The 18,510-nt window shown below is 41.8% G+C and overlaps 1 long non-coding RNA gene across 2 annotated transcripts; it reads right to left on the bottom strand.

Annotated features, from left to right (window-relative positions):
* Window positions 1–710: 710 nt before the first annotated feature.
* LOC106005567 lies at window positions 711–15,350 on the bottom strand. Of its 2 annotated transcripts, XR_001179013.2 has the most exons (3): window positions 13,485–15,350; window positions 12,306–12,491; window positions 711–3,618 (listed from the first exon to the last, which is right to left on the bottom strand). It is a non-coding gene; the product is annotated as an uncharacterized LOC106005567 (long non-coding RNA). The 2 variants fall into 2 exon arrangements; XR_001179012.2 differs by lacking the exon at window positions 13,485–15,350 and having other exon boundaries at window positions 12,306–13,478.
* Window positions 15,351–18,510: the final 3,160 nt, after the last annotated feature.

Here is an 18,510-nt window from a genome sequence, read left to right as displayed (position 1 = left end):
CAAGGTGAAGTGACTTCCAGAATGAGACCCAAAGACCAAGACATGGCATCTGGAAGGGCAGTGGAAAGAGTACTAAGCAGATGGTTTAGGTATGTGAGAAAGGCCAGAAGGGAAGGAGGGCATTAAAAAATGGCAAAGAGGTATGGCAAGAACCTAGAAAAACAGTGGGAGACAGGCATCTGAGGAGTCCAGACAGAGATGTTGGGGGCCAGGATCCAGGATATGAAGGACTTTAGGTGTCGCAATATTTCAAGGTTAATGGGAAACAGGTGAAAAGTTTGAAACTGTGGAATGATATGATCATGTTTGTGGTTTAGAGAGATTTCCCTGTGGCTGCTGCTTAGCAGCGTGGAGGGAAAAACTGGAAGCATGACTCAATAGTCCAGGTGAGAAATGAGGGGTGACTTAACAGTCGCATGAAAGATGAAGAGAAGCAGATGTATTTGCAAACAGAAGGGAAAAATCGAATTGATTTTTCTGACAGTTGGAAGGAGAAAAGAGAAGGACCACTCCTCGCTTTCTGACCTGGGTAGGGGATAGTGAGTGCCACTTCTTAAAGGGGCAATATAGGATTGTTAGAAATGGTCTCTAAATTTAAGTTTTTCCCATCACATCAGACCAACTGCTCCTCATGGATTCTGGAATTAGCTTTGATATACACTAGTGAAAGGAAATTATGAGAGCATGCTCTTCCAAGAAATCAACACAGGTTCACAGTTGATACAACATTGTTTTTATTGGGGATTCAAGGGACAAATGACAAAGTCTCATAAAAAGTCAACAAAGTCACATCTTGTGCTTGGCTACTCTTTAAAAACAAACAAACAAACAAACAAACCTGCTTATTTATGAACTCACTTAATGAGAACTGTGCGAGATGTGTCCAATAATCATCATTTTGAAAACAGGATGACCCAAGCCACAAGGTCTATGTCAGACAATGCCAGATCTTTACGTGGAAATTTACAACAGTCAAATATGCAGGTACTTCCAAACACCTACATGTTTGTCCTTAAGTAGACCCAGCTTAACTGACCCCTTCAAGATGGAATTGCCCACTGAACCTCTGTGTTATTCAGCTGACCACTTTATTAATCATTACTAAATGCCAACTAAATGCAAAAGAGCTGGTAGAGAAGAGTGATATTTCCTCAATTCTAGCTTTTTAGGGCTGAAGTATCCTTGAGTTAGTTACAAGGATAAGTGAGGATTAAAATAGCAAATAACCATCGATATTTTTCAAAAACATAAGGACTATTGAAACAGTCACGTATAAATATTCATGCGGAAGCACTTAGGAATACATACTGTGCATGAAATTGGGTAAGAAAATGCTCATTAGAAGATCTGGTTTGTTTAGGTGAGCTAAGAATTCCAAATAACTTGAGGATATCATTGAAGACATTATACACATAACTTGAGCCATTAATGTTCTCTGGGGATGGATCATTGACAGTTGCTACGTCAAAAGATGCTAGTTCATAACTGGCTTTTTTTCATGTTGAGGTGGGAAGCCAAAGAGATGCAAAATTGAAGTAATCTACTAAGTGCGGTGCTCCCTTATCACCCAGAGAGAATGCTTTCCTTGATCAAACTCAAGTTCATCCTTCATTTAGGCAGCGTGGCATACTTTAAGAGCCTCTGAGAGGAAACTGGGCAGCCTGGTTTCTGGACATAGCCCTGCCAAACGCAAATGTGTGATCTTCTGTAAGTCGCTCTAACTTTGATCTGTCATCTGTAGAAAAGCACATCACAACAGATGACCTTTCAGTGCCCCCACCTTGATAATTCTCAAGAATTTGAGATTTTCTGCAGAACACAAAGAACAATTTACTTAACATCTAGTAAAAAAAACAAAAAAACAAAAAAAACAAAAAAAAAACAGTAAAAGCCAAAACAAAAGCCAGAAGTGCCAATAAGCTCTATTTTCCAATTCTTTCAATTTTCTATCATGAAAATTCTTTCCATCATTCTAACATGATTTGAGCAGAAAACTGGAAAAAACTGACAGGATAACTGAATAATGTAGCTATTTGTTTACCATAAAAAACGATCAAGTAATATTCAAGTGGTAATACTGCAACATTGATCACAATATTGTGACTCAGTGCTTTGGATCATGAGTTTTGCAATCACTGTTCTGAATGAGAACCCTGTATATGGCAGTTTGGCTAGTTACTTGACCTCCTTAAACCTTATCTTTTAAACAAGGATAATAATACCTATTTTGCAGGGTTGTTCTGAGTTGCAGGCTTAAGTGAGTTCATACGTAAAATGCTTAACATACAGTAAGAACTCCAAAAATACCAACTATTATTGAGTTAACAGAAAAATCATAAGTTCTCATATTACCACCAATCACTGTCACTTGCTTTAATGGTAAATAAATCTGATGATGATTCTAGGTGACACTCAGGGTGAGAGAGAGGAGGTGTGGTGTGAAGTCCTTACTGTATATGCATATTTACACTGGCACTGAAAGTCAACTAGACATGTATAGTCATAATTCCCTAAACTCACCACATAGATTCCTTCTTCTATGGCTTTGCTCATAATATTGCATTCATTTAAAGGATTCTATTTTTTTCTTTCCTTTCCATTTATCTGAATCTTTAATATTCTTCTTCTTCTTCTTCTTCTTTTTTGTAAATAGGCTCCATGCCCAATGTGGGGCTTACACTCACAATCCTGAGATTAAGAGTCACCCGCTCTACCAACTGAGCAGACAGGTGCGCCTAAATCTTCAACATTCTTTAAGATTCATCTTTTATTTTCCTCCTTTGGGAACTCTGTTCCCTAAACAGACTAGTTTTGCCAGATAATGGTGACTTCCTCCAAGCTCTTTCTTTATATCTTTTGTTTTGTTGTGGTCTTAACATCTATAGACCTGATTTGTTATGATCTTTTCAAAAGTTTATGTATCACTGTAGAACTGGATTTACACTCTTTAGAAGTAATGACCATGTCTTTGGAACCTATCTTGCTTGATTAAAAGAATAATTAATTGGTTGGTGTCAGGTGGGATACGGTGGGATTTTTCAGCTGCCTTATGAGTTTCCACCGTTATTTTAGCCTTTGGGTTGCCTCTGACTACCTTGTTATTTCAAGAGTACTTTATATTCCTTTAAGTCACTCTTCAGATCAAACCGTCTGTGGGCTAGAAATCAACCTACTTATAGCATTAATTTTGTTCCTTAAAACATGAACACATTTGTGCAATTTTCTATTTTAAAAATTGGTGCATTAATAAGCATATCCATACCGGGGAGATATTTTAGAAATGAGTGTGCCACTGAATTAAAACACAAACAGAGGAATACACATGAGGAAGGGGAAGTCGTTGGCTCCTTAGAAATCTAGATGTCACTGGGAAGTTTTTTCTGTTTCTTGAAAAGATTGCCTCGTATTCTGGGAGCTCTATTGCCTGAAATTGCATCCTTTGGGGGTGATGCTTAGCAGAAGAGGTGTCTTCAGGTGATCATTTCCTTTGTTTCAACTTCATAGTTGGCTTGAGCATCTCCCAGTATAGCTGTGTCCAGTGCCGTTTACGTCCCTTCACTGGGGAGACCTTCCTGAGGACGGGGGCTAGAGGACCAGCTGAAAGGAACGTCAACACAACTAAAAAAATAACAGAACATGTCACAGAAAAGTTATCACATTGACTCTTTGGTAGAAATAAGTAAACATGAGGATCCTCGGGGGGGGGGGCGTGCTATTTCTAAGTACACACGAAATGTGACATCACCACAAAAATGTAGCGCTCTCTCACTGTTCACGTCGCTGGAGAAGCAGTCAAGCCACAACACTGCTTGAGTGTGCGAGCGCCCCACGCTAATCCCTCCAGGAGGAAACGCTCCATAAGAGAAGCTTCAGGTTTATCCAACAGACAACTTACTGAAATAGGACATGGAGGAAGAACGACAAAAGAACGCAGGACATTAGGGACAAATTCAAAGAACTCCGAAGACTAAAAGCAAAATAAAATGATTGTGGGGACAGAAGGGCTTAGCAATGCAGAGGCGAGTGAAGTCACTGGAATTGTTAGGAATTAATGTCAGTTTCTTGTATTTGGCTTTATAGGTCTAGTGCCTGGCTCAGAGCATGACTCATTGTGCCCCGTGGAAGAAAGAAGGAAAGGAAGAACAAAAGAGAGGGAGGAAGGGAGAAATGGAACAAGGAAGGAAGGGAAGAAGGAAGACAGAATGCAGGTGGATGGAAGGAAAGAAAGCAAGAGAGGAGAAAGGTTTCTGAAATGCACATGTGGCCGAGACAGAGCGTGCAGGGAGGAAAGCAGGGTGCGGGCTCATTCAGAGACTTGGAAGCCAGGAAGAGCAGGCTTGCTTAATTCAAGGAGAGATTATACATTCGGAGTGGCTCTGGAAAATAGGGCAGGGCAATTTTCAGGAGGTTTTGAGCATGTTAAGATTTAATTTGGGAAGCGTGGTGGGTTAATGTGACTATTGAGAGTTTTGAAGGGAATATTAACATGATTCAGATGAATCGAGTGGAAAGGGAAACGTGGAACTCCAAGGCGTCAACCCAATGGGGTAAAACAAAACCATGCTGTAAGAAATTAAATGAAGGCAGAAGGACCAAAGAATATGGTCTTAAAATAGAAAGGCAGGTGCTTGTCTGGGTTTCTTCTGCATTAATGCTGAAGGACATGGGCTTAGAAGTCAGATCAAGAATTTCCTTCTCCCACTGTGTAGCTTTTTTCATTCTTCAGCTGTTCCTCTTTTTTGTCACTGCCCTTCCTGAAAATGAACTTCAGCCTTTACTGTTTTAGCAGCAAGGCAAAATACATTAGTAAATAAGGCACCTGGAGATGGAATCAAATATAACCTTGAAAGACAACTGTTGGTACAAACGGACTTTGGATTCAAGGGTCTTGGAGTTGTTCTTCTATTTCTGTATTTGAGAGTAGCTTCAAAAATTCTTAAAGCTGTAAAAACATTTAGAGACCAACTAATCCAACCCACTCATTGTGCAGGAAAGGATATTTGGAGAGAGCTGTATTAATGTTTCTTTTATTCTACGGAAGTTGTTATGAATGAGATATACTTTGCAGGTGGATTTTAATTTAACTAAAGCCTTTATTGTCAGCCTCTTCATTATGCCAGCACAATGAAGAAGCATAATGAGTTAGGCACAGCCAAAAGGATATACTACCCCATATCACAGATCCGCCCTAAACACTTGGAATATATTGAAGATGGGTCTCTGGATGGCAGGTGTATTTGTTTTCTAAAACCTAATCAATAGTGTTACATATGGTTAACGGGTATTTTTCTGTTCTGATCGAGCGTGCGACACCTGATCCTGGGTGAGAAATTAAAAATGTATCTTACAGGTTTTAGAACCATATTTTGTGAACACGGATTGGGAAGGTGGGGCGTGGAGCTCTTGATACACATGGGTAAGACTCATTTGTGAATAAATCATACTGTTCTTGGAGTCAGGAAGGACGCCGTGCACAATTTTCTGCTGACCCCTGTGGGTAGCGTCATGATGGAAAGTCCTTGCGTACATGAGCAAATGAAAGGTAAAGCAATGCATTGCTTTGGGATACAGCCCATGCAAAATGCCCCCTTTTTAAACATGGGCCCCATCATTAAAATATATTTTGCAGAGTAAATAGTAGAAAAATATGAACCACCGTATTTTGCTGTCTATTATGAGTTCAATGTTTAACAAATCAGGATTCTTTGGGGCCTCTGCCTACTTAATTGGAATGAGTAATATCTTGTATCATCTCAACATGAGCCTCCCTTGAAATCCTTTGTCTCCCCAAAGTATAAGCGTAAAGCGTAAATTGGGACCCTTGCGTAGCCCAGCTCAGGGTCCTTCTGTGATCTGATGGTAATGATTCTCCAAATTTGCATCAAGAGCCTCTTCACCTACTGGGCATATAGCAAGTGCCAAACACCAGGCTGACCAATCAACTCACTGTTTCACTGCCTGGGTTTTTCCGGCTCCTTGGTGGGGAGGGGGTCTTCAGTCCAATGGAACACCATGTCGAGACACCAAAAGGGAAGTTGATGTTAGTGTGTAAATGACCTAAGTTAGCAGAGTTTCAGTGATTCAGCATGCACCATGCAAAATGGGGGAAAAAATGGAAAATAAGTTGTTCATTACTGTTACAATTTTGGTTACTTTGATTAAGTTAAAATGATCTCTGCCTAAAGCCATTTCCCTGGCATTTTATCTCATCCCGGTAAAGGAAATGGATTTCTTATGAATAAGATTTACTACTCTAATATTCTCCATTACTTCACCAATTGTCCAAAGTCTGAATGAAGACTAAATCCATCAAGAGCAGGCAATATTTTACAACTAATTCAAGGGTCCACAATGACAACATTCTTAGAGATCATTACTTTCCAATATCTGGGTCACACATGTTCATTCATTCTTGCATGACAGCACAGACCGTAGAGCTCTTATGTTCTTATATTAATTAGCAAGGACTTTTTTTTGAAAGATGATTTTAAGAACATTCTACTCAGGAGCCATTTCAAATGATGAGAAATGCCCATGGGAAAAAAAAAAAAATCTCAAGTAGGCAACATGTAAAGCAACACACAACTCTGTGCACATTAGTATAATTACACATTGCAAATTATATCGGATGCATCTAATATCTAATTTTTTGAAAGCTGATTCCACTTGAGATTTCAATAACAGCATCAACATTTTGCAGGTGGCTCCCTCTCTATAGTATCCAGAGGGAATTATTCCTCTAATGTGCTTACAACCCTCAAGTAAAAGCCGAAACTCTCCCTGAAAGGACCAATGAACAATGAAACCGGGAATATTACCTTGCTAGATTAGGCAGGGGAGGGGGGGCGATTCCACCAAATATAATATTCAGCATGGCTATTTATCCTATGCATTCTGTGCATAGGATCCTTATTTGCGTCAAGCAAGAAGCAAACTTAAAACACGATCCTTATTAGAAAATGTGGAGGCGGCTTCATACATATATTCTGAGGCAATGATATGAAAAGCGAAGGGGTTGGCGAATTTTTAGAACACCTGATAAAAGAGAAATGTGCAACCGAACGGAGGATTACACCTTTGACTGAAAACAGAGAGCTCTACATTAAATTCTGCTCTTCTAGAACACAGGATTAATTTGTCCCAAAGAGGATGCCAGATCCAAGCTCCATTTTGAGGAACAGGCTTTTGTCCTCATCCTTCTGTATGAATCAATCCATTATCAAAGAACCAAATATATATTTGTGACCTGGGAGAATGGGGCATATTATTCAAGTGGATTGGATCCATTTTCTTGATTCCTCCTTAAAGATCTTTTTGCTAATTAGTCAGGGTTACTATTGAATTATTTAATTATCTGCACTTTTGTGCAATGAAATATGTTGTCATATCACATACTTTATCATGCTACTGCTGTTCACACTTAATGATGCCTCTCTAGTTAGCAGTTTCCTTTGTTCTGCTCAGTAAGTGGTTTTAGAAAGGGGGTGGGCCGGGAGGGAGGAGCCTTGGGGTGTGTAAAATAAAATCATGCATTCCTGGTGCACATGCAAAACTTTATGCATTTACATGAATCTCTTTTTAGAAATTAAGTTGCCATTCCATTTGGAATAAGCTAAGAGGCACATATCGGCGACTTCGAAGGCGGCCGGAACGATATTACTACACCTTGGACATCTCTCCAGTGCATTTCCACTGCGGTGCAATGGGGAAGTGATTTAATTTTTTTTTTTTTTTTTAGTCAGCAAGGAATGTCTTTAACAAGGAAGAAGTAAATTATGATAATTACTCTGAATGGTCGGATCCTTGAGCATTACTAATTAGCATTTATTGCCTGGATTATAGAACAATACATGTGAAACCGAACTGCGACTGCTCTTTTATGTTGAAGAACTGAAAAAGGCAATGAAGCAAAGAAGGCAGTTCCTCAGGACTGTAGTCTGAGGCTTTGCATCTCCTTGAGACTGGGCAGAACCCCACACTTGTGAAATACACAAATGTGGCCCTCAATATCTCTGGCCCATCCATTTTTTGTGTTGGGCACATATTTACATATGATATCATAGTCATGAGAGACTAATGAGGGAGAAACATTTTGGCTATGATGTCATTTGGGGACAGTTTTACCCATTTTGAGAGTTTAACAATAAAGGGCGTGAAACTCGCCATTTCAGAAAATATACATTCTTCTGTAGAAATTTTGGCTTGAAAAATTGAAACAAAGAATTCAGTTCTTAGTGAAAAAGAAAAAATTCACGTTCACCTCCCCACTTTCTCTTAGAGGGACCATAGTTGCAAATAATTGAGAAGAAGCGATTGGTATGTGGCATGAGAGCGGTTTTTGTTGTTGTTGTTGTTGTTGTTGTTGTTTTGGGCATAAGGCATTTGTAATAAAATAGATTCTGAAATTAGAAATAAATGAGATATTAATCAACAGGGCAACATCAGTCATGTAAATAAATGCCACTCAAATAATCTGGCAACTGAAATTGCCAAATAACCCAGTAGATAGAAGAGAAAGAGGAAAATTAACCATCCATCACCCCCCCTCAGTCTCACAGGTTCCTCCACACCCACTACAGCAAATGAGAAAAGGACATGGTAATATATAAAGCCAGTACTAAATACAGTCACTAGTCTTCCCAACACCTTCCATGGATTCCACGCCCCCCCGCAACCCCGATCCTTTTTAGTTCGAAAGAATAAGTTTGACTAAATCTGTGAGGAGATTAAACAGGCTGGTGATAAAAATTAATTCTGCTGAATGAGCAAATGCATTTGGATGGCAGAGATGCAAATAAGATAATACTTTTCTTTTCCTTTGACATACCAAGCGGATTAGTTTAGAATGTTAAATTTGATTTTATTAGAATATATTAGCAGTGTTTTAATTAATACCAATCAAACATTTTCTTTCCCTGGGGCTTGATGTGTTCCTAACGCTTTCTAAATCATCTGTTTTTTCTCCATCAAAAACCACCCCCCTCTTCCAAATTACCAAAGCCTTTTGTTACGTTCTTCATCATTTTACTGTATTCGACAGAAAACTGTTTACCTAAAGGTGTCTTGCCCATAAAATTAGCTCCCAGGTGCTGGATTTAAAATGAGCACTGTTCATTAGTCCTGTTGATTTTTTTTTTTTTTTTTAAGTAGAATTAGAGACTCAAAAATAAACATCTTCTGTGTTTTTCTTTTGGGGGAAAAATGTTGCAAAAGGAGTTTTGGCTGGTTCGTATTACTTGGCTTTCTTCTCAGTGGAGCTTCCTAGAGCTGTTAAATTTCCAACAGAATTGGGTTTGAGCTGGAACTTCTTTGGAAACAGAGGCAAAAAAAAAAAAAAAAAAAAAAAAAAAAAAAAGGAAAGGAGGAGGGGGAGAATCTAGTTAAAAATATGGTGAAATATGCCTTGTGAACTGAATTGTAACTGTGTGTTCCAAGGAGGTGCTGCATTGCCTTGCACTCATTATCCACGCCTTTTCTCTCAAGCTTCCTGTCCTTCTGTGTCCGAAAGCTCCAGTTCACGTCTTTTTCTTTTCTTCCCGCAACGCAAACCGCCCCCACCCCAATTCCCCGCCTTATTTTTTTTTTTTTAATCTGCCAAGCTGGATTTGCACTTTTAAAGATCAGTATCAATAATGCCCTGCTTGTTTCGGTTGCGTTCCCCCTTTAAAAGACAGCGCTCTCTAATTGATGCGTCTGGGCTAGTCTAGACTGGTAGTGATTGAACCAACCACCAATTATGTTATTCATTTCACTGAACTTCGCTGATGGGCTCCGTGAGGAAGAAGGGGTGTTGAGAAACCTGCCCTTAACACTGGAGCAGTCCCCCGCTGAAATACAAAAATCCCGTGTGCCGTTGTGCACTCCCCAAATGCCCGTGTGATCAGTGGTGGTAGCAACCTCAGGGCATGAGCAATCCACCTGAAAACATGTGAAAAACCGAAAGAGTGCCTTGGAATACAAACTGTATCACTTGTATTAAATTACTATCCTGTTACCCTTCAAAATCGCAGAAGAATGATATCCAGCATGTTTTTATTGGCGCGGGCATACATTTTCATAGAATTAACGGCAGATACATTTTGACTTAGTAAAGTACCAAATGTTTTGCAAACAGTTGATATGAATCATGTGATAACATATATCCATAAGTTAAATAGACTCCTTTCCACAATTTCCAAATACCTATGCACACACACCCGCTAAGATGGGGAAAAATCATTAATCCATTGTACGGAAACCAAAGGATCACTTGAAAATCAAGTAACTCTTCTCTGAAGCATATCCAGGCTACCAAAGGCTGGAAAGTAATATTTAAATAGTACGACTACACAAGAGGTTTCAACAAAAGGCATGGTTCAATTGTTGCATGGTTCATTTTCTCGAATCAGTTTTCTGATACAAAATGGTTTCTTCACTACGATTTGGAGTCATTGACTGAAATTGCAATAAACACTTAAAAAAAAAACACACACAGGAAAAGAACAGTTTCCTTAACCTTCGACTACACGTATAAAATGAGGTTACAGCCAATAGAGTCTTTAAAGGAAGAAAGCATTTGAAGTCAGGACTGATTTAGGTCTTTTCCAAAAATAGAAGATAAATGTTGGCTCAAGGATACCAAACGGTTTAAATAAAATTGTATATTGGAATTTTTCGCAACAAAGGAAAGGTAAGTTCCTGCTTCTCTTCTTCAACAGACAGATCTGAATCACTAAAATTATTCTGTCACGAAAAGTTACGTTTTCAGAAAACTGCAAACTAGGTAAACAATTACCGTAAGAGAAGATTATTTTAAACATACAGTTTGGCATTATAAATAACTTTGCTAGATTGAATTTAAATCCTGATAAATTTTTTCCAATCTTTATATGAAGAATAATGGGCACTGATTACTCCCAAAGATACAATAACTGCATATGTATGTGTGCCCTTGTTATTTCTTTCCATTTACGTATTTAGAAAATATATTTCCAATCCCTATTGCTTTTAAACTTGCGGTGTATAACATTTTAAAACAGATGCCCAGCAAGGAGGCTACATCGCTCCTCTTATTTTTTTAAAATCTTGCAAAGTAATACAAATTGAATCTTTATGAACACCGTAAATTTCATCCTCCGCGTAGACTAGCAAGAGAAGAATTTTTAGCCTATTAATCTTTTAGCCTAAACTACTGGTTTGCCCCCCATCTGTGTCTGCGTGTTCGCTGTCTAGCCATATATGACACATACATGTGAGTACTGAATGTGTAACATGTCCACATGCCCATTTTAATTGGACACAATTTTAAGATTAACTGTTGAGTTTAAAAGTTGGAGGCACGGGGCATGCTGGGACTTCAGCTAATATGTTCTGAGGTCAAGCACCAGGTACTGAGCTGTTCTTGTTACGCTCTGATAGTACTGCGTGTTGCTCTCAAGAAACAGACCATGGGAGAGGAGTTCCACAAGCCTCGGGCACCGGTACTGACACACACACACACACACAGAGCAGCCAACGCGCTCCTCTAACAGAATGTATGTATACCTACTTGAACAGAAATCCAGGAGCTGCCACTTTCTGGTCACCTGACCGCATCTAACAATGCAAACCTCAGAGGTGCACTCAATCACTTCAGAAAACTTTCTTTTCTTTTGTTTTTGCTTTAAAGAAAAAAGTTCCACCAAAGGTCCAGGATGCCAAGGCACGACTCGCAGCTCCCAAGAGCCTAACCCGTGGATTTAAACGGTAAACATCACAAGTTAGGGTCTCAGGGATTGAGAGGAGCGCCACAAATTGTTCCTTCTTTGAGACAAAGCAAAGCAAAACGAGAATGACAGGCAATTTCTGCTCCAGGTTCATGACCAAAAGGCACCAAACAGGTGGCTGGCAGGGTACTCCCTCGCTCTCGAAGCTTCCTTAGGTCACAGAATTCAGAGTCCATGTAAATAGAATATATTCATACACACACATACGCAGAATACGTGGACATAGATACATACCTGAACACAACCACCGCGTGTCTATCACAGAAAACTCTTGGAAGCTTTGGGCAAAACAGTTTGACTAAAATGAAAAATAATGTGCATAGCCCGAGAGATGCTGACTTTTTTTTAAAACCAGGGTCGAAAATCAGGATAAAATGCCCTTTCAAAGCTTGAACTTACAACCAGCGCGGCTGACGGTAAGGAAAATACGAGGCGGCTCTTTCCCTCTGGCCAAGCATGCCGCATGCAAAATCATAGACATCAGGCTTTCGGAAGGAGAAGACCAAGAAGGAGGGTTCGGAGGCCATGAAAGTATAAATACGAACAGCGTTTTAAACTCACCCTTTGGAAGCGGAGCGGGGCTGCAGCCTCCCGTGACACCATTCCGAGCAAGGGGGGGAAATGCGAGCTCGCAGTGCGCTAGCCTGGGCGAGGTGTTTCAATAGAGGACCGACCACGGGGCGGGGAGGGGAGGCGGGGGCAGGAAGCGCTACACCAAATCTAGAGACTGTGACTCTGTAGTTTATGCTTTGACGAGGGAGAAAAAAAAAAGGCAATTTGGTGGACGTGCAGGGAGGGGCTGGGACGGATCAAATTTTGAAAATATTCGGTTAAAAATTTTTTTTTAAAAAATCTTTTCTCTCTCTCTCTCTCTCTCTCTCTTTTTTTTTTTTTAAAGAATGAGAAACCTCCCCAGAGCTGCTTTTAAAAAATTTCTTCCTTCTTTCTGCAGCGTGCACTTTGCCAGTCGGTCCTGCAAACGGGGCCTCGGCTGCATCAGCTGCTTGGCTGAAACCAAGGCCAAATCAGGCAGAGGCAGCACCAGGCTGTCATTTGGGAGGCGAGGTGGGAAGGGGTGGGTGCAGGCTGGGGAGATCCGTCTCCCCCGCCCCACTCCCGCCGCCGAACCCTTGGAGCCTTTTGCCAATATTTCAGAGGAATCCGAATTCTAATTCCCCTCCATCTTCGCAGAACCTACCGGCTCTGTACCCGAGAGTGGCTTTTCCCCCGTTCTGAATGGAAGCGGAGCTTTTCTGTGCCAGGGGCTCCCTGTGTCGCCTCCAAAATCCAAAGGGAAGGGAGGGGAACTGGGTGGGTAGATGACTCTTTTAAATTTTTTCTTCCCTCTTTTCTCTTTCTCTTCCTTCCTCTCTCCCTTTCTTTCTTTCCCTCTCTTTCTCTCTCTCCTCCCTTCTTTCCTTCTTTCCTTCCCTCTTTTTTCCTTCTTTTATTCTGGCCTAAGCAAGGTAGATGGCTGGCTAGTCAAAGAGAATGACAAAGCAGCCCCTGGGAGGGAGGCATTGCAAGGGCCTCCAGCACTTGGTAAAAATGCTAAATATTTCGTATATATTTCCATATGCAACTAAAAACCATTAAAGCTCCAGGCTCTTCCCCGTCTCCCCCCTCTTGCAAAACAGAATCCTAACGGCAAGACAGCTAAATTATGCCTCCTTTACCTCTGCACAGGGTCTATTCAGCATCCCCACCCCCCCATCTTCAAGACAACTTTTTTTTTCTCACCTCTGGAGGTTCTTCTCAGGCACGATCGTCCGGTTCAGTTCAGGGTTTCTCCTTTCTCCCTCACTTTCCTTTTCCTCCCAGAAAAGCTAGTCCGTCATCAGCCTACCTTGCTTCTCTCTGTCTCAGCCTCTCTCTCCCGTTTTCTTTTACTATTAAAAATAATAATAATAATGGCCCTTTCGACATAGCAGCATGAAGTGGCTGCCTTTGAGAAAGCACATTTAATCTTTGCTGGCTCCCCTAGGCTTCAGTGAAGAAGGAGAAGGCAAGAAAAAAAGGGAGAGAGAGAGAAAAAAAGATTGTAAGGGAGGCTGCTGACGGACAGCAAGCATCAGGCACAAATCAGCGACAAGTTGAATTTTCCTAGACCACACTGCCCCCTTTCTTCTCGGCTCTCTCCCTGGGCTCCTGGAAAGCCTGAGTGTCTGGTTACAGGGTCTCCTTTTGCCAACCATGGTGCAGATTCCTCGCATGCTTGCTGCAATCTCTGGCAGAATAAGGAATCAATATCCCCCTCTAATCACCTTTCGCTCTTCCACGGCTTCCCTCCTTTTCTGAGAATCCACTTGGCTCTCCCCGCCGCTCCCCCGCCCTGCCAGGCCCCTCCATACAAAGCTTGCCGTCCTGTCATTTCCCACTTCCTTCCATATCTTGGAGACAAGCCTCCCTTCTAATATCCTCTCGCGCTCACTCCCTCTCTCCGTTGTATGTCTCACCCTGACTCGCAGCCCCGGATGCACGAAAGCATCTTTCTGACTACTAATGAGACCAAAAATACACCAGCAGGTCAGGGGGAAGGCCAGACATTGTATTATACAAATACAGAAAAATCCTCAGCCTGCTAGACCCAGAGATCAGGTATCACGCTTTCTAGAAGGGAGGGAAAAAAAGTGTGTGTGGGGGGAGGAGTGACGAAGAGAGACCACAGTGCAGTTCTCTGCCTAATTGTTCCGCATCCCACGAGCATCTAAAACACCTAAGCATGTTGGAGTGCATGTGTACGTTTCCTGCATCTTGGTGGGTTTTCTTTACGGATGGAAAGTCAACAGTGCCCAAATACTTCTTTGAAATCGGCATGTAGAGGGATAAAAGGGCAGGGATACGAATCTATATTTAAAATACGCACTCTCTTCAGGCGTGAGATGACTACAATGCTCAAAGTCTCTTTCCTTTCAATGGGAGGCTTTGCTTGCTGACTCTGTTTGCTGTATGTACTAATTTACCACTTACGTGCCCGTGGATTTTGAAATGAACTCATCAGTCACTGTAGCTCATACTAACCCTCGACTTCCACTGCAGACATTTTCCTTCTTTCTGAAGGGTTTCTCCTCAAATGTCCATCAGATACATACACACTCCATTGATCAGCCTAAAGCCCCTTGATAATGATAAGTAATCATTCCGATGACAAAAAAAAGTGGCACAAGATAAAAATGAAAGACATCCTGACTTGAACAGGGGAGCCTCTCCCATCATGTCTGTGGGTGTGCGTTTTCAAAGCTCGGCTACACGATGATCCTGGAAAACAGGTAGCTCCTGATAATTGGGGTCTCTACCTATCTATACACACAGTGGGTATATGGCCATCTTCACCTGATTTTCCTGGCTAGAATCACGCAGACAATGGGCCTGTATGAAGTGTAAGGCTGAGTTCTGTAAATAGCAAGAAAGGGAGGGAGGTATCTGAGGATGCAGGTTTCCCCCAAGTCGATGTTTTTTAAAGGTAGCTTCTTTGTGCTCAGTTCAGACACTATGCTTTGTCTCTCACCGGGAGACCTGCAGAAGCACAGCTGGAGGCCAAGGAAAAGGAGAAGGAAAAACACAAATGAGGAGACACAGAGAGAGGAAGAAGGGAAAGGAGAAGAGAGGAGAGGAGGGGACCGGAGGGGAGGGAAGAGGAGGGAAGGGGAGGGAGGGGGAGGGAGTGGGAGGGAGAAGATATCCAGGCAAAAAGAGACTTAAAATCATAGTGCTGGATTCCCTTTAATACTTTCCTTTTCTTTCTTTCTTTCTTTCTTTCTTTCTTTCTTTCTTTTTGTCATTATTGGGAAGGAGAAAGAGATGGTTGGCAGGCTTGGGGACTGGGTTAAAATCTTTTTCAGGTTTGGCTAATAGTGTGTTTGCACTAGACTGTTGAGAAAAAAAGAAACATACTAGTATACTCATAATGGGTGGAGCTGTCAAAAAAAAAAAAAATCTTTGACTCACTGGGTGCCTCCCTGTACCGCCAAAATGAATCACTCCTAACCAGACTCACCAATTGTCTTAGTGTGCGTGCATATGAAGGGCAGATTATGGGACCCCTGTCCTTCCACTCATCTTCAGAAAGGAAAGGTCAACAGAGGATGAAATGTCCCCAGACTCTCCAAAACCTCCCTGCCATCGCCACAACAGTTCAGCATGATTTTCACGTGCTGAGCCGATCTGCCCCGGTCGGTATTCGCTCCGCTTACGAAGATATACAAATATATGAGTTATGAAAGTTTTGCTCTGAACACATCATTTTCTCTATACAACTCAGCGATGTCTTTGGAGGATACTTATTTCAAGCAGTTAACACCTGACCCCAATTTCTGTGGGTAATTAGTGAGCTAGATAACCACACAAAGTGGGTAATTACTTAGTACCCAAGGGTACGCTAGAAGTGGGTAGTGGTTTTGTTAACAAAAGCACATCTCTAATTATTGTATCTATGATGGGTGTTTTAAAAATACCAGTGACTATAGCAAGTGAACCGTGATAAATAAGTGAACTATTTTGCTGTCCTTAGCATATACATAGGTATATTCCATCATGGTTAATAATATTTACCTCTCTTGCACGGATTAATTAGTTAACATCTGTACGACTCTCAGAGATCAAGTGTGCCTGAGAGTTTCTAAATACAGTATTACTATTGTTATTACTATCTTGGCTAATAATCCCAGGAGAAGAGAAGCTTAAGGAGTGGAAGTAACAGTCTGGTCTCCTCCACCTTGGTCTGAAAAAATGCTGAGATTACAAATGTAATGAATTTGATTGTGGGGAGTGGTGTCCTACCTGCCTGAGTCTAACACAGGTGATACGAAATGAAAGGTAAATGCCGTTTCACTGACAGCTGGCTCAGGAGGGATCTGAGGATCCAGGGTAGGAGATGGGGAGAGGGAGGAGCAGAGGGAAGGAGTCAGGGATGGGCCGGGAAGGAAGCTGAATCAGCCCGACCACACCCTCCTTCCAAAGTCCTTCTAGCCTTCCCTTTGATGAGCAGCAAAGATGCACAAAAATCCTCAAAGAAGACATCCATGCAAGTGCCGGGACAAATTCATCATAATTACAATCAATCAGCCAGATAGATAGTATTTATTCTGGAGAAGAACAATCAGTACAAATTACTTTAACAAATGCAGATACATTTTAAAATATTACAGTGTTGAGAATAGGCACGCACAAATCAACTTCAGATATTTTTAACCCCAGATACGAACATCAATGAAGAAACGCTTTCTAATTCAATTGCTTTTCTGAATCAGCCCCAGGATGGGAATGGGATAGTATTTACTTCTGCTGAGAAAGAAAGAAAAGAAAAAGAAACGAAGAGGAAAGGCGGAAAAAATAAAGAAAAGAAAGCCTCATGCCTTCAGGGGCCTTAATTCTGGAGAGCAACTATGCCTCAGAAACAAACAACAAAAACTTACTGCTTCTTTCTCTGTCAGTGTCCATCTCCTTGAGCCCGCTGTCTGGTGTCTGGCTGAAGCAGGACAGACAGAGGCTTCTGAGATCCAAATCTTCTAGGAGGCTCACCACATTTTTTCTTTCAAAGCAAGGTTGTCCTGGGGATTAACCCTAGGAGTCTGGGAGATGGGAAGCATGTGGGAAGGGTAAAGGGAAATATGCAAAAAAACTGTATTCAGCCCCCGTCAGGATGTCTAGGGAGGAGGACAGGAGAAGGATCCCATCAGTCAGCCAACAGGTACCACGGCCGAAACCTCTGCTGGAGGGCGATCTCCAGGACACGTGTTTATGCTGTGACTGGAGGCCAGTGGTGTGATGAGAGGATTTTAAGAGTCTGGGAGCAGAGGGAAATTTTCTCCAAAAGCCACCCAGGCCAGGCTTCTGACCTGAAGCCCAGTGTTTGTCACCCCCTCTCTGAGCTCAGAACTACAAAGGCTGACTGGCATTCCCCAACCCGCCCTGCTCCTTTCAAACGCACAGACTGTGCCAGACTGGCCCCACCTCCCACTGCAGCAAATTCTGTAGCCCTGTTTCATGCTGCGCTGGAAGGAGCCAGATTTCCGTTTTAATTGTCCTACCTGGCCTTCCCCTCTGCCACTGCCCCTGGCTCTTGGTTCCTGGCACAATTTCAAAGGCCCCACCAATGGCTTTCCCTCCCCCACCATCATCGGAACCACCTCTAGTTCTCCCCTCCCCCAATTTTTATGTCTAAAATGTTTTTACGCCCGGTGCCTTCCTTCATCTTTGGCCCCCGCCATCCCCTTTCTTTGGTCTCCCGCACTTTCTGGTTTGACATTTTTTGGTTTTGCCATGTCGTTGGAGTCGCAGCTCGTGTCAGGGACTGAAAACCCAAAAGTCAGTGGCTCACGTCATCTCCTCCTTGATCCTCCCCTATTAACAGAGCTGACAATCCAGTTCAACTCAGGGCATATCCCAAAGCTCACCTAAAAAAAAGCTGAAGCTAGTAGAGAACAGGTGTGTGGATGCATGCACGTGTGTGTGTGTGTGTGTGTGTGTGTGTGTACTGATCTAACTACACGAACGTAGTGGGAAAGTTCCTAATGGACATGCGGGGAAGGAAGAACCGAAGGAAGGGGTCAGGAATATTTGTGGACATTTAAGATATAAGCAACAGAAGCTAATTTTTATAAGAACTTATGGGGGAAAAGGTTACATTTTTATTATGTATTTCTATGCATATGTATATAAACACAAACACATATATAATCTGCATCGAGTTTCCATACATCACAATATCCTCAGATTATTAATTATCTGAAATGGTATATGCCCCACCGTGAACAGCGACAGGCAA

The sequence above is a fragment of the Mustela putorius genome, unplaced genomic scaffold (assembly GCF_011764305.1).
Source record: "Mustela putorius furo isolate JIRA1106 unplaced genomic scaffold, ASM1176430v1.1 tig00000460_pilon_pilon_pilon, whole genome shotgun sequence".
Taxonomy (NCBI): Eukaryota; Metazoa; Chordata; class Mammalia; order Carnivora; family Mustelidae; genus Mustela; species Mustela putorius.
This window is presented reverse-complemented; position numbering and strand designations above follow the sequence as displayed.